This window comes from Ranitomeya imitator, chromosome 10 (assembly GCF_032444005.1).
Source record: "Ranitomeya imitator isolate aRanImi1 chromosome 10, aRanImi1.pri, whole genome shotgun sequence".
In the NCBI taxonomy this organism is placed as follows: Eukaryota; Metazoa; Chordata; class Amphibia; order Anura; family Dendrobatidae; genus Ranitomeya; species Ranitomeya imitator.
Window position 1 is genome coordinate 75,596,143 of NC_091291.1, and position 15,744 is coordinate 75,611,886.

General features: G+C 46.0%; 1 protein-coding gene across 2 annotated transcripts in view; it reads right to left on the bottom strand.

Annotated features, from left to right (window-relative positions):
- LOC138652014 (NXPE family member 1-like) overlaps positions 1-15,744 on the bottom strand; it is a 514,573-nt gene that overhangs the window by 232,191 nt on the left and 266,638 nt on the right. The window lies entirely within an intron of this gene.

Below are 15,744 nucleotides of genomic sequence, written 5' to 3' on the forward strand. Positions count from 1 at the left end.
TCCCCAGATCTGTAAGAATCTCCTTTGACATAGATGCCTTTGTGAACATGTTTGAAAGGATGGCCGAGAAGGAGAAACTCCAGAGCAATGGGTGTAAGTGCTGGTGCCATACTGATGGGGGGAGCCCCAGAAAGCCTACTATGACTTAGCCTTACAAGACAACAAAAATATGTGACACTAAAAACGGAAATTTTGTCACTCTTGGGGGTGATAATGACTGTCAGGGCACAATGGGTTCACCACTGGGTGTATCATCAAGACAACCCCCCTCGCTCCCAAATGTTTTATCTGCTGCACCTGGTCCCAAAATAGGTGTGGTCAAAATCTTCTACCCCTGCACAGATGGTAGATCAGGTGGTGATGGACCAGTTTGTGCACTTCCTTCCGAGGTCAATGCGGACTTGTGTTGCCCAGGGTGATCTGATGACCTGGTTGGACTGGTTGAAAGGTATCAGGGGGTCAATGGTTCTTTGGAGAGAAAATCCACTTCATATTGGCAGTCCCAACAGGGGGTGAAGGCCCAAAAGGGTGTGGGATGTCCAAGGTCAAAAGGGGTAGGGGAAGTAATGCCGTGGGTCCCTGTTGGCGATATTGTATGCTGAAAATTTAACAGTTCAGGCCATATAGTCACCCATTCTCCCTTGACCACGGAGCAGATGGACTGTAGCCTGGGACCCCAGTGTTCATACTATGTGTATTTGGCTTGCAGTGTAAATTGTTTACCCAGCGAGGGGCCACAAGCTTGTCCCATGAAGGTGAATGGTATGAAAGTGAATGGACTGCTAGACTCAGGGATATTAGTGACCATTAGGGTTGAGCGAAACGGGTCGAACATTTTCAAAAGTCGCCGACTTTTGACAAAGTCGGGTTTCATGAAACCCGATCCGACCCCTGTGCGGGGTCGGCCATGCGGTACGCGACTTTCGCGCCAAAGTCGCGTTTCAATGACGCGAAAAGCGCCATTTCTCAGCCAGTGAAGGTATTCGCAGAGTGTCGGCAGCGTGATGACATAGGTCCTGGTCCCCACCATCTTAGAGAAGGGCATTGCAGTGATTGGCTTGCTGTCTGCGGCGTCACAGGGGCTATAAAGGGGAGTTCCCGCCGACCGCCATGTTACTGCTGCTGATCTGAGCTTAGGGAGAGGTTGCTGCCGCTTCGTCAGAAGCAGGGATAGCGTTAGGCAGGGTCCATTAACCACCAAACCGCTTGTGCTGTAGCGATTTCCACTGCCCAACACCACCTTCGGTGTGCAGGGACAGTGGAAGCTACATTTTTTTTTTTTTTCCCCTCAGCGCTGTAGCTCATTGGGCTGCCCTAGAAGGCTCCCTGATAGCTGCATTGCTGTGTGTACGCCGCTGTGCAAACCAACTGCTTTTTTCAAAGCACAAATCCTCTTGTTCCTTCCTTTCTGCACAGCTATCTTATTTGTTTGTCCACACTTTTTATTTAATTTGTGCATCAGTCCACTCCTTATTGCTGCCTGCCATACCTGGCTGAGATTACTGCAGGGAGATAGTAATTGAAGGACATTTTTTTTTTTTTTTTGTGGGAGATTAAGATTGGCATTTCTGCTAGAGTGCCATCCCTGTCTGTGTCATCTCTCACTCAGTGGGCCATAGAAAGCCTATTTATTTTTTTGCTTGATTTGGGTTCTAAAATCTACCTGAAAAAATCACTACATCAATCAGTGGGAGAAAAATATTGGCCTCAGGGCTTGTGTGCCACTCCTTACTCCTGTGTGTGCCATCTCTCAGTGGGCCATAGAAAGCCTATTTATTTTTTTGCTTGATTTGGGTTCCAAAATCTACCTGAAAAAATCAATAAATCAATCAGTGGGAGATTAATATTGGCCTTTGGGCTTGTGTGCCAGTCCTAAGCGTGCCATCTCTCTCACAAATAGTGGGCCATAGAAAGCCTATTTATTTTTTTGGTTGATTTGGGTTCTAAATTCTACCTGAAAAAATCAATAAATCAATCAGTGGGAGATAAATATTGGCCTCTGGGCTTGTGTGCCACTCCTGACTCCTGTGTGCGTCCTCTCTCACTCAGTGGGCCCTAGAAAGCCTATTTTTTGTTTTATTTGTTTTCTAAATTCTCCCTGAAAAAATCATTTTATTTTATTTGGTTTCTAAATTATTCCTGAAAAAAATCATTTTTTTTGTATTTTTTTTTTCTAAAGTCTCCCTGAAAAAAAAAAAACAAAACAAATCAGTGGGAGATTAATATTGCCCTTTCTGCTTGTGTGCCAGTCTTGACTCCTGGGTGTGCCATCTCTCTCTCTCCAATTGTGGGCCATAGAAAGCCTATTAATTTTTTTGCTTGATTTGGGTTCCAAAATCTACCTGAAAAAATCACTAAATCAATCAGTGGGAGATAAATATTGGCCTCTGGGCTTGTGTGCCACTCCTGACTCCTGTGTGCGTCCTCTCTCACTCAGTGGGCCCTAGAAAGCCTATTTTTTGTTTTATTTGTTTTCTAAATTCTCCCTGAAAAAATCATTTTATTTTATTTGGTTTCTAAATTATTCCTGAAAAAAATCATTTTTTTGTATTTTTTTTTTCTAAAGTCTCCCTGAAAAAACAAAACAAAAACAAATCAGTGGGAGATTAATATTGCCCTTTCTGCTTGTGTGCCAGTCTTGACTCCTGGGTGTGCCATCTCTCTCTCTCCAATTGTGGGCCATAGAAAGCCTATTAATTTTTTTGCTTGATTTGGGTTCCAAAATCTACCTGAAAAAATCACTTAATCAATCAGTGGGAGATAAATATTGGCCTCTGGGCTTGTGTGCGACTCCTGACTCCTGTGTGCGTCCTCTTTCACTCAGTGGGCCCTAGAAAGCCTATTTTTTGTTTTATTTGTTTTCTAAATTCTCCCTGAAAAAATCATTTTATTTTATTTGGTTTCTAAATTATTCCTGAAAAAAAATCATTTTTTTTTGTATTTTTTTTTCTAAAGTCTCCCTGAAAAAAAAAAAAAAAATCAAATCAGTGGGAGATTAATATTGCCCTTTCTGCTTGTGTGCCAGTCTTGACTCCTGGGTGTGCCATCTCTCTCTCTCCAATTGTGGGCCATAGAAAGCCTATTAATTTTTTTGCTTGATTTGGGTTCCAAAATCTACCTGAAAAAATCACTAAATCAATCAGTGGGAGATAAATATTGGCCTCTGGGCTTGTGTGCCACTCCTGACTCCTGTGTGCGTCCTCTCTCACTCAGTGGGCCCTAGAAAGCCTATTTTTTTTTCATTTGTTTTCTAAATTCTCCCTGAAACAATCATTTTATTTTATTTTGTTTCTAAATTCTTCCTGAAAAATTCATTTTTTTTAATTTTTTTTTCTAAAGTCTCCCTGAAAAAAAAAAAAAAAAAAATCAAATCAGTGGGAGATTAATATTGCCCTTTCTGCTTGTGTGCCAGTCTTGACTCCTGGGTGTGCCATCTCTCTCTCTCCAATTGTGGGCCATAGAAAGCCTATTAATTTTTTTGCTTGATTTGGGTTCCAAAATCTACCTGAAAAATCACTAAATCAATCAGTGGGAGATAAATATTGGCCTCTGGGCTTGTGTGCCACTCCTGACTCCTGTGTGCGTCCTCTCTCACTCACTGGGCCCTAGAAAGGCTATTTTATGTTTTATTTGTTTTCTAAATTCTCCCTGAAAAAATCATTTCATTTTATTTGGTTTATAAATTCTTCCTTAAAAAATCATTTTTTTTTTTCTAAAGTCTCCTTTTTAAAAAAAAAAACACAAATCAGTGGGAGATTAATATTTACATTTGCGCTTCAGTGACAGTCCTGCGTGTGTGGCATCTCATTTGTTGCCACCAACAACAGAGTGTGTAACATTGTGCCTGATTTTCGTTGTGGTCTCACCCACCTGTAAAGGGGTAGCTAAATCATACTGAAGTTATAGCTCACCGTGTAAGTTGTGTGACTGCAACAAATACCGTTAGTTTGGTAACGTTTTTAAAACAATGAGGAAGTCTGGTGGAAGAGGTCGTGGCCGGGGGCGTTCATTGTCAGCTGGTAATGAGGGTAGTGGTAGTGGTGGAGCATCAGGTGGTCGTGGGAAAAAAAATATTGCACCTAAGTCTGGAGCTGTGGAGCCAGGTTCGTCGTCTGGCTACACAAGGCCTCGAACGCTCCCTTTTCTGGGAGTAGGAAAACCGCTTTTAAAGCCGGAGCAGCAAGAGCAAGTTTTGGCTTATCTTGCTGACTCAGCCTCTAGCTCTTTTGCCTCCTCTCGTGAAACTGGTAAAAGTAAAAGCAGCGCGTCGTTAGTGGATGTTCACGGTCAGGGACAAGTCGCTTCCTTGTCCTCTTCAGCAAAAATAACAACAGAGAAGAATGCAGCAGGCGACACAACGGGTTACTCCATGGAGCTCTTTACACATACCGTCCCTGGCTCAGAAAGTGAAGCAGTTAACAGTCCATGCCCATTACAAGTTGAATCTGACATGGAGTGCACTGATGCACAGCCACAGCCAGACTACTATGCTGGTCCTTTGACTCAGACCACAACATTGCCCTCGCAGGGTGCTGATCAAGAATCAGACCCTGATAAGACTATGTTGCCCCATCACGAACGCTATACCACCGACCGACAAGGTGACACAGATGAAGTTGCACACGAGCTACAAGAAGAGGTAATAGATGACCCAGTTCTTGACCCCGATTGGCAGCCATTGGGGGAACAGGGTGCAGGCGGCAGCAGTTCTGAAGCGGAGGAGGAGGGGCCGCAGCAGGCATCAACATCGCAACAGGTTCCATCTGCCGGGCCCGTATCTTGCCCAAAACGCGTGGCAAAGTCAAAACCTGTTGGAGGACAGCGTGGCCATCCGGTTAAAGCTCAGTCTGCTATGCCTGAAAAGGTATCCGATGCTAGAAAGAGTGCAGTCTGGCATTTTTTTAAACAACATCCAATTGATCAGCGCAAAGTCATCTGTCAAAAATGTTCAACTACCTTAAGCAGAGGGCAGAATCTGAAAAGTCTCAATACAAGTTGCATGCATAGACATTTAACCACCATGCATTTGCAAGCTTGGACTAACTACCAAACGTCCCTTAAGGTTGTAGCACCCTCGGCCAATGAAGCTAGTCATCAACGCAACATCCCTTCCGGCAGTGTAGGGCCACCATTTTCTGCACCACCTGCAGTATCTGTGCAGGTTTCTTTACCAGGCCAAAGAAGTCAGGGTCAGGGAATCACCAGTTTCGTAGTAGGAAACACTGCATCTAGGGCACCGGCGGCAACAATACCATCTCCCACCGTCTCTCAGTCTGCCATGTCCACCGGCACCCCCGCTAGTTCCACGATCTCCAGCTCTCCAGTCCAGCTCACCCTACATGAGACTATGGTTAGAAAAAGGAAGTACTTAGCCTCGCATCCGCGTACACAGGGTTTGAACGCCCACATAGCTAGACTAATCTCGTTAGAGATGATGCCCTACCGGTTAGTTGAAAGCGAAGCTTTCAAAGCCCTGATGGACTACGCTGTACCACGGTACGAGCTACCCAGTCGACACTTCTTTTCGAGAAAAGCCATCCCAGCCCTCCACCAGCATGTTAAAGAGCGCATCGTCCATGCACTCAGGCAATCTGTGAGCACAAAGGTGCACCTGACAACAGATGCATGGACCAGTAGGCATGGCCAGAGACGTTACGTGTCCATCACGGCACACTGGGTAAATGTGGTGGATGCAGGGTCCACAGGGGACAGCAAGTTTGGGACAGTTCTGCCTAGCCCACGGTCTAGGAAACAGTTGGCTGTAGCCATTCGCACCCCCTCCTCCTCCTCCTCGTCCTCCTGCAGAAGCGAGACCTCGTCCACAGACCGCAGTCGCACAACCACTCCATCCGCAGCTGCCACTGTTGCACACCAGGTCTCCCATTATGGGGCAGCTACTGGCAAACGTCAGCAGGCTGTATTGGCTATGAAGTGTTTGGGCGACAACAGACACACCGCTGAAGTTCTGTCCGAGTTCTTGCAGAAAGAAACGCAGTCGTGGCTGGGCACTGTAGATCTTGAGGCAGGCAAGGTAGTGAGTGATAACGGAAGGAATTTCATGGCTGCCATCTCCATTTCCCAACTGAAACACATTCCTTGCCTGGCTCACACCTTAAACCTGGTGGTGCAGTGCTTCCTGAAAAGTTATCCGGGGTTATCCGACCTGCTCCTCAAAGTGCGTGGACTTTGCTCACATATCCGCCGTTCGCCCGTACACTCCAGCCGTATGCAGACCTATCAGCGTTCTTTGAACCTTCCCCAGCATCGCCTAATCATAGACGTTGCAACATGGTGGAACTTAACACTGCACATGCTTCAGAGACTGTGTGAACAGAGGCGGGCTGTTATGTTTTTGTGGGAGGATACACATACACGGGCAGGCAGTAGGATGGCAGACATGGAGTTGTCAGGTGTGCAGTGGTCGAAGATTCAAGACATGTGTCAAGTCCTTCAGTGTTTTGAGGAATTCACACGGCTGGTTAGTGCAGACAACGCCATAATAAGCATGAGCATCCCCTAATGCGTCTGCTGATGCAAAGTTTGACGCACATAAAGGATCAGGCGTCTGCAGCTGAGGAAGAGGAAAGCCTTGATGACAGTCAGCCATTGTCTGGCCAGGGCAGTGTACAGGACGAGGTAGCAGGCGAAGAGGAGGAGGAGGACGAGGAGGATGATGGGGATGATTATATTTTTAATGAGGAAGCTTTTCCGGGGCCAGTGGAAATTGTTGGCGTGGCAAGGCCGGGTTCTGGTTTTTGGAGGGACACAAGTGACGTGGATTTGCCTGAAACTGCCCCTCAACCAAGCACAACCACAGATTTGAGAACTGGAACTTTGGCCCACATGGCGGATTATGCCTTACGTATCCTCAAAAGGGACACACGCATAACAAAAATGATGAACGATGACGATTACTGGTTGGCCTGCCTCCTTGATCCTCGCTATAAAGGCAAATTGCAAAATATAATGCCACATGAGAACTTGGAACTAATATTAGCAACCAAACAATCAACTCTTGTTGACCGTTTGCTTCTGGCATTCCCTGCACACAGCGCCCGTGATCGTTCTAACACGAGCTGCAGGGGCCAGCAGACCAGAGGTGTTAGAGGGGCAGAAATCAGAAGTGTCGTTGGCCAGAGGGGTTTTCTGACCAGGTTGTGGAGTGATTTTGCTATGACCGCAGACAGGACAGGTACTGCAGCATCAATTCAAAGTGACAGGAGACAACATTTGTCCAGTATGGTTACTAACTATTTTTCATCCCTTATCGACGTTCTCCCTCAACCGTCATTCCCATTTGATTACTGGGCATCAAAATTAGACACCTGGCCAGAATTGGCAGAATATGCATTGCAGGAGCTTGCTTGCCCGGCAGCTAGTGTCCTATCAGAAAGAGTATTCAGTGCTGCAGGTTCAATACTAACAGAAAAAAGGACTCGTCTGGCTACCCAAAATGTAGATGATCTAACCTTCATTAAAATGAACCACAACTGGATTTCGAAATCTTTTGCCCCACCTTGCCCGGCTGACACCTAGCTTTCCTATGTAAAGGTCTTGCCTGTGGACTATTCTGAACGACTTTTCCAATCTCGTAATTTGCAGCACCTGATTGTCCAGCATCCGACATGTTAACACCTCCCTAAATGGCCAAAGTCCCCACACGGGGCCGTGGTATCGCCACTTGGCGCCAGCACCCGTGAGAGTACTGTTTGTCTGAAGAGGTGGGTGTGCCCGCTTTTGGTCGACGGCACTGCCACTAGGTCCCTCATAGTACAATAAAGTGTCTCTGGCGGTGGTGGTGCGCACCCAACGTCAGACACACCGTTGTAATATGAGGGGCCCTGGGCCTGTACCGCCGGCCACAAGACAGTCCCCCCCCCCAGGTCAAACAGTGCTCTACCACTTGCAAAATTTTCTCTCACAGCTCCACCAATGTTTAGTCTATGTGCTGACATCCTTCAATGCCTGGCACTGTCAATACCATTGTATTGACATTTTTCTTATGTTAGGCCTTCGAAGCCTGTCTGCGGTCCCTCCTTCCACTAGGCCTCCACTGACCTGTCTACTACTGCCCGGGTTCCCCTGGAACCAATTTTAAATTGCCTACAGCCCGCCCAATTTATTATGTTAGGGCTTCGAAGCCTGTCTGCGGTCCCTCCTTCCACTAGGCCTCCACTGACCTGTCTACTGCTGCCCGGGTTCCCCTGGAACCAATTTTAAATTGCCTACAGCCAGCCCAATTTATTATGTTAGGGCTTCGAAGCCTGTCTGCGGTCCCTCCTTCCACTAGGCCTCCACTGACCTGTCTACTGCTGCCCGGGTTCCCCTGGAACCAATTTTAAATTGCCTACAGCCCGCCCAATTTATTATGTTAGGGCTTCGAAGCCTGTCTGCGGTCCCTCCTTCCACTAGGCCTCCACTGACCTGTCTACTGCTGCCCGGGTTCCCCTGGAACCAATTTTAAATTGCCTACAGCCAGGCCAATTTATTATGTTAGGGCTTCGAAGCCTGTCTGCGGTCCCTCCTTCCACTAGGCCTCCACTGACCTGTCTACTGCTGCCCGGGTTCCCCTGGAACCAATTTTAAATTGCCTACAGCCAGGCCAATTTATTATGTTAGGGCTTCGAAGCCTGTCTACGGTCCCTCCTTCCACTAGGCCTCCACTGACCTGTCTACTGCTGCCCGGGTTCCCCTGGAACCAATTTTAAATTGCCTACAGCCCGCCCAATTTATTATGTTAGGGCTTCGAAGCCTGTCTGCGGTCCCTCCTTCCACTAGGCCTCCACTGACCTGTCTACTGCTGCCCGGGTTCCCCTGCAACCAATTTTAAATTGTGGAAACAGGAACACATGGGCTACTTGCACAGTGAACAAGTCTGTATGATCATGTTCACACACCACCAAGCTCTGATAAGGGTATACCGTGAAGATTGGTAGAGCATCTTAGTATACATTTTTTGCAAAAAACGTATCAACCAAATACCCTGTTTTTTACATCTTTTACTAGCACTTGCGGATTACTGCAACATTTTTTCAAACTGAGTGTTTTTGGTTTTACTATTCTCTTTTGTGTCTTCCAATTTTAAATTGCCTACAGCCAGCCCAATTTATTATGTTAGGGCTTCGAAGCCTGTCTGCGGTCCCTCCTTCCACTAGGCCTCCACTGACCTGTCTACTGCTGCCCGGGTTCCCCTGGAACCAATTTTAAATTGCCTACAGCCCGCCCAATTTATTATGTTAGGGCTTCGAAGCCTGTCTGCGGTCCCTCCTTCCACTAGGCCTCCACTGACCTGTCTACTGCTGCCCGGGTTCCCCTGGAACCAATTTTAAATTGCCTACAGCCAGCCCAATTTATTATTTTAGGGCTTCGAAGCCTGTCTGCAGTCCCTCCTTCCACTAGGTCTCCACTGACCTGTCTACTGCTGCCCGTGTACCCCTTGAACCAACATCAGAAAATATAAAAATAAGTATTTTGCTTATAAAAAAGAAAATACTGGAGAGATATCAAATGCAGACATTTTAACATTAAAAACAAACACATACAACAAAAATCTGGTACAGTACTAAAAATGGCCACCAGCTACAATAACTTTCTCCTGCAAGTAGTTAACTGAAAGTTTTTTTCAATTTAAAACACAGATATGGCATCCACCGAGTGTTGTCCTGTCGCGTCTTCTTTATATTATTGCCAAGAAGATGCAAAACAATGAAAATAATAAAATCATTATTTACCAAAAAAATAGAGTAAGTCAAAACCACATTGCAAATAAACATTCATTACAAATAAAGAAGCAGGGCGCGTCCGAGGGTGAGTATATACCTAATAAGAATATAATCACCCTCGGACGCGCCCTGCTTCTTTCCGACAGCCTTCCTTCCTAAGAATCAGCCCTTCCGTGGTGTAGAGAGAGGGTGTGTTACACTCCAAGGTGTTCCCCAGGTTGCCTTTCCTGAGCTTCGATCTTCATGCTCTCGTTTAGTAGTTGTCGGAAAGTAGGCTGCATTAGGCCTACAAAATGGGTATGGGGTGGAGAGAGATGGTGTGTTACACTCCAAGGTGTTCTCCAGGTTTCCTCGCCATTGCTTCGATCTTCCGACTCTCGTTTAGTAGTTGTAGAAAACTACACTGCATTAGGCCTACAAAATGGGTATCGGGTGGAGAGAGATGGTGTGTTACACTCCAAGGTGTTCCCCAGGTTGCCTTGCCATTGCTTCGGTCTTCCGACTCTCGTTTAGTAGTTGTAGAAAACTACACAGCATTAGGCCTACAAAATGGGTATGGGGTGGAGAGAGATGGTGTGTTACACTCCAAGGTGTTCTCCAGGTTTCCTCGCCATTGCTTCGATCTTCCGACTCTCGTTTAGTAGTTGTAGAAAACTACACAGCATTAGGCCTACAAAATGGGTATGGGGTGGAGAGAGATGGTGTGTTACACTCCAAGGTGTTCTCCAGGTTTCCTCGCCATTGCTTCGATCTTCCGACTCTCGTTTAGTAGTTGTAGAAAACTACACTGCATTAGGCCTACAAAATGGGTATCGGGTGGAGAGAGATGGTGTGTTACACTCCAAGGTGTTCCCCAGGTTGCCTTGCCATTGCTTCGGTCTTCCGACTCTCGTTTAGTAGTTGGAGAAAAGTACACTGCATTAGGCCTACAAAATGGGTATGGGGTGGAGAGAGATGGTGTGTTCCACTCCAAGGTGTTCTCCAGGTTGCCTTTCCTGAGCTTCTATCTTCAGGCTCTCGTTAAATTGTGGTTAAATGGAAAAACTGCATTTGGTGTACTAGTTGGTTTGGGGCCTACTAACAGTGTCTGCCGCTCCTTGCTGTTCTCCTGGTTTCCTGTCCTGAAATTCCGTTTTCAGGCGCTCGTTAAGTAGTTGTTAATGTTAGACTGCATTTGGCCTACTAGTTGGGTTGGGGCCTACTATCGGTGTCTGCCACTCCTTGCTGTTCTCCTCCACTGAACAAAGCTGTGCCGCCTGTTTACTACGGTTGCCAATTTTGAACTGCATTTCGACTACTTACTGATTTGGGCCTACTCTCTGTGTCAGCCTCTCATTCCAGTTGTCCTCCACTGCAATGCCCCCTGATTAGTCCTGTGTTACCAATTTTGAACTGCATTTAGCCCACTTTATTCTTTGGGCCTATATCTGTGTTTCCTCCTCATCCTGCCCATTGCCCAGCCAGTGATAGATGAGTCTGCTGGTACATTGACCCATAACGCAACATTTCCCGTGCACGCTACACTGCAAGATTGTGACCCTGCTGAAAGTCAGGTCCCCCTTCCCGCATACCATACCACCTTACACGGGGACAAACAGGAAGGTGCAGATGAAAGTGCAGGTTCCTTCATCAGGTGGGGGGAGGAATACTAGTTGGCGACGTCACTGGCACAGGGCCTCTCATAGTACGCAAAAGTGTTGCTGCCGGTGGGAGGCGCCCCCGCCGTGCAAACACACCGCTTTACTTTGAGGGGCCCTGTGCCAGTGCCAATGCCAACGAGTGGGCCCCCCCTGCTTGCTCAGGTTCACAGCACTTGCAAAGTTGAAATACTTACCTCTCCCTGCTCCACTGCCGTGACGTGGTCCAGATTTCCTGGGCCCACTAATTACTTGAACCAGCCCTACCCACCACAACTTTAGCCAAATGAACGCCAATTTCAAATGCCTTCCAATTATTATAAGGTAAATTACGCTTGACAAGCTTCATTAAGAAGAATGGATGGTTTTGACATTAAAATGGGCACTCTAGGTGTTTTCCTGGCCCCCACTCACTGCCGACTATGCTGCCCCATTGACTTGCATTGGGTTTCGTGTTTCGGTCGATCCCGACTTTACGTCATAATCGGCCGATTTCACTCGACCCGACTTTTGAGATAGTCGGGTTTCGCGAAACCCGGCTCGACTCTAAAAAGGTCAAGGTCGCTCAACTCTAGTGACCATCATAAGGGCAACAATTCCTCTCCAGCTGATCCCTGGGAAGAGGGTTGGCATCCGCTGCTTCCACGGGGATGCTGAAAATTATCCAATGCCTAGAGTGGGCATTGAAATAGCCCAAGGTACTGAATCCCACAAGGTTGGCGTGGTTCAGGATTTTTTGCACCCCATTATCATAGGCAATAACTCTTGTTTGTTTTGGACTTGTAGGGGAAGGAGACAGAGCTGGTTGTTCAAGAATCAGGGGCTGACAGCAGATTTCCATACTTTGCAGTTTATGAAGAATTGCTATACAGAGTTCCTAAACTGAGGGGGGAAATAATAGAGCAGCTGTTAGTACCAGGACCCTATAGGAGTACAATGTTCACACAGGCCCATTCTCATGTCTTGGGTAAGCATCTAGGAGTAAACAAAATCCAAGATAGGGTTCTCCATAGGTTTTACTGGTCTGGATGTCACCAAGAGATTGTTAATTATTGCTGGTTCTGTCCCAGTTCCCAGTTTTCAGCTAACTGCTCCAGTATCTCACTTCCGTAGTCCCCTAGTGCCATTACCCATTATAGAGGTCTCATTTGTCCGTATTGCTATGCATCCTGTCAAACCTCTTGTTAAGTCCACCAGAGATCACCAATAAATCCTGGTGATCATGGGCTACGCAACACGGTACCTACAGGCAGTACCAAAAAGAAACAACTCCGCAAGGAGTATATCCTGAGAGCTAGTCCATATATTTTCCTGGACAGCCCAGAAAAAAGAGATCCTGATGCACCAAGGAAATTCTTTCATGTCAAACGTGATGAGGGAGTTGTGTTAGGCGCTCCACATTACACAACTCAGGACATTGGTGTACCATCCGCAGATGACAGACTAGTGGACTGGTTCAACAAAACCTTGAAGTCAATGCTCAAGAAAGTCTTGGAGAAGGATGGCCAAGACTTGGATTGCTTACTCTTGTTTCTGCTATTTTTGTTCGAGAAGTTCCACAAGCCTTCACGGGGTTTTGTACATCGAGCTGTTGCATGGCCGGAACTCTTGTGAACTTCTGGATATTGCAAAGGAAACCTGTGCAGCAGAGATTACACCCCACCAGAGCATCATCGAGCATGTGGCCCAGATGCATAAAAGGACTTTGAAGGTGATGCCGATTGTGAGCGAGAACATCCTTCAGGCACAAGAGGCCAAGGCAAGAGTCTGTAACAGGTTGGTGAGGCTGAGACAGTTAAGCCCTGGAGATTGGGTATTAGTGCCGATTCCCACTATTGAAAGTAAATCTCTGGAGAGGTGGCAAGGGACATACGAAGTGGCCGAAAAGCTGGGTGACATCAAATACAAGATCCACCGACCAGGCAGAAGAAAACTGTACCAGGCGTACCCCTTCAACCTGCTTAAACCATTGCGAGACAGGAAGTTGGTGGAAGCTACTTGCCTGGGGCCAATTTTGAAGCCAAGGTCAAGGATGACACAGTGGCAGAGACATTGTCACTGGCCCAGATATAACAGTGCTGAGAACTGCTCTAGCAAAGCTGAGACTTGTTTTCAGAGATGCCAGGATGCACGCAGGAGCATGAAATCATGACTGTATCTGCATATGCAAGTTAACCTAGAACCGTAATGCATTCCCAAAGCCCGCAGAGAGGTGATTTTGAAAGGACATGAGGAGAATGTTGAGCCTGGGCATCATCGAGGAGTCAAAGAGTGACTCGTCCAATTGTCTGTGTGCCGAAGCCCAATGGAGAATGGTGCTTTTGTAATTATTATAGCAAGCTGAATGAGGTGTCAAAGTTCGATGCATATTCAGTGCCTTGGGTCCATGAACTCCTTGAAAGTCTAGGGTTGGCCAGATACAACACCATCATTGACCTAACAAAAGGGTACTGATAAATTCTCTTGTCCCAAAGTGCCAAGGAGAAGACGGTCTTCTCTACATCTGATGGTTGCTTCCAATACACAAGAATGCCTTTTGGGCTGCAGGAAGCTACAGCCATGGACCAATTCCTAGCCCCTCACAAGACGTATGCCACAGCTTACCAGCACAATATTGTGATCTTCAGTCCGGATTGGGAAAGTGATCTGCCAAAAGTCCAAGCGGTACTGGATACATTGAGGAAGAAAAAAGTGTGCCCTGGGGAAGGAGGAGGTCAAATGCTTAGGCTATGTCGTCGGGAGGGGAGAAATTAAGCTGCAAGTGAACAAAGTAAAGTTGATCCAAAATTGGCCACAACTTATCTCGATGAAACAGATTAGGTCATTTCTGGGAATTGTGGAATACTATCGGCAGTTTATCCTGAATTGTGCCATGATAGATGCACCCCTGACTGACCTCTTTAAAGGGACAAAGATGTTGATGGCCAAGTAGATTTCCGAAGTGGATATGGCGCTCCAAGAGTTGAAGCTCACCCTGTGTAAACAGCCAGTCTTGGTCACACCTGAATTCAATAAGGAATTCATGGTCCAGACAGATGCCTCAGAAGTCAGGTTTGGAGCTGTGTTTCTCCAGGAAATAAATGGTGAGGAACATCCAATCCTGTACCTAAGCAGGAAACTGTCCTCCTGAGAAAAGAATTATGCTATCATGGAGAAAGAATGCTTGGCCATAAAATGGGCAATTGACACTCTGAGGTAATACCTGCTAAGTAGAAGGTTCAGGCTAGTGTCGGACCATATGCCCCTTATATGTATGAGAGAAAGAAGGAGGGGAATGCCTGGGTGACTACGTAATTTGTAGTACTCCAGGACTTCAGCCTCAATGTGGAGCATAGGCCTGGGAAAATACACTGTATCGCAGATGTCCTGTCTAGACTTACCTGTTTAGTAACTGAAGATGCCAAAACTCTGGCTTTGGGCAGAAGAGGGGATATGTGAGAAATCCACTGGTAAAATACTGGTGGGGAGATATGTTTCACTCATGCATGATGTTAACCTCAGTGATATGAACCAGGAAAAATGCTCCAGCATACAAAGTGCTGAGAAGGCTTAAGTGGCCATATTAATGGATGGGTTTTATGAACATCTGAAGAGTGAGTGGGAGGATGTTTACCTTATCTTGACCCCATGATTCATTCAGTTTTCGGTGTGTCTGGAGACGAGATCTTCAAAGCTCTGCTCGTGTTAAAGAGAACTGAACCATGTTTTTCCTGAGCAGGCAGATCCCTGCAGCCAAACAGACTGTACTGTATGTTATTTTGTTTTTACTATTATGTTATGTTTATTTAGTTAACTTTGTATTGTTTATGCAGTGTGTTTTTAATAAAGCAGTTGAAAACTTAAATGGAAAGTGTTCCTGTGAATACTTCTTTGAAGAAGCTGAGTGAGATGATCTACCAAAGTACCCAAATAATGCTCCATACTGTGTACAATAAAATTTGCAATACATACGTTACTATAGCCAAGCAATAGAGTATACATTGCCCAGATCACACGGCATAATCATATAACATCCAAATTGACATATTGAATATTGCTCAACAGTATTGAGACATAATCCAAATAATTACGGCATACGACAATATAGACATAGCTACCCACTCATAATGGTAAAAATAGGAAAGCCCCTACTTGTTTGATTGTGTAGGTCCCAGGATACGAGCCCTTGATCCCCCCTTTTAATCCCATCCTGTATGCGACAAACACTACCAATGAGCAGCGCAGTGAGGTGAAAATCCACACAATTATATTATTATTTTAGCTTTAATTTACTATTATGTTGGTACTAAATGGTAATGTAATGTAGGTGCTATGTAGTAATTAGATAAGACTGCATAAAAGTATTATTTGTGCAAAAATTAACAGTAATGTCTGGGCAAAGTATG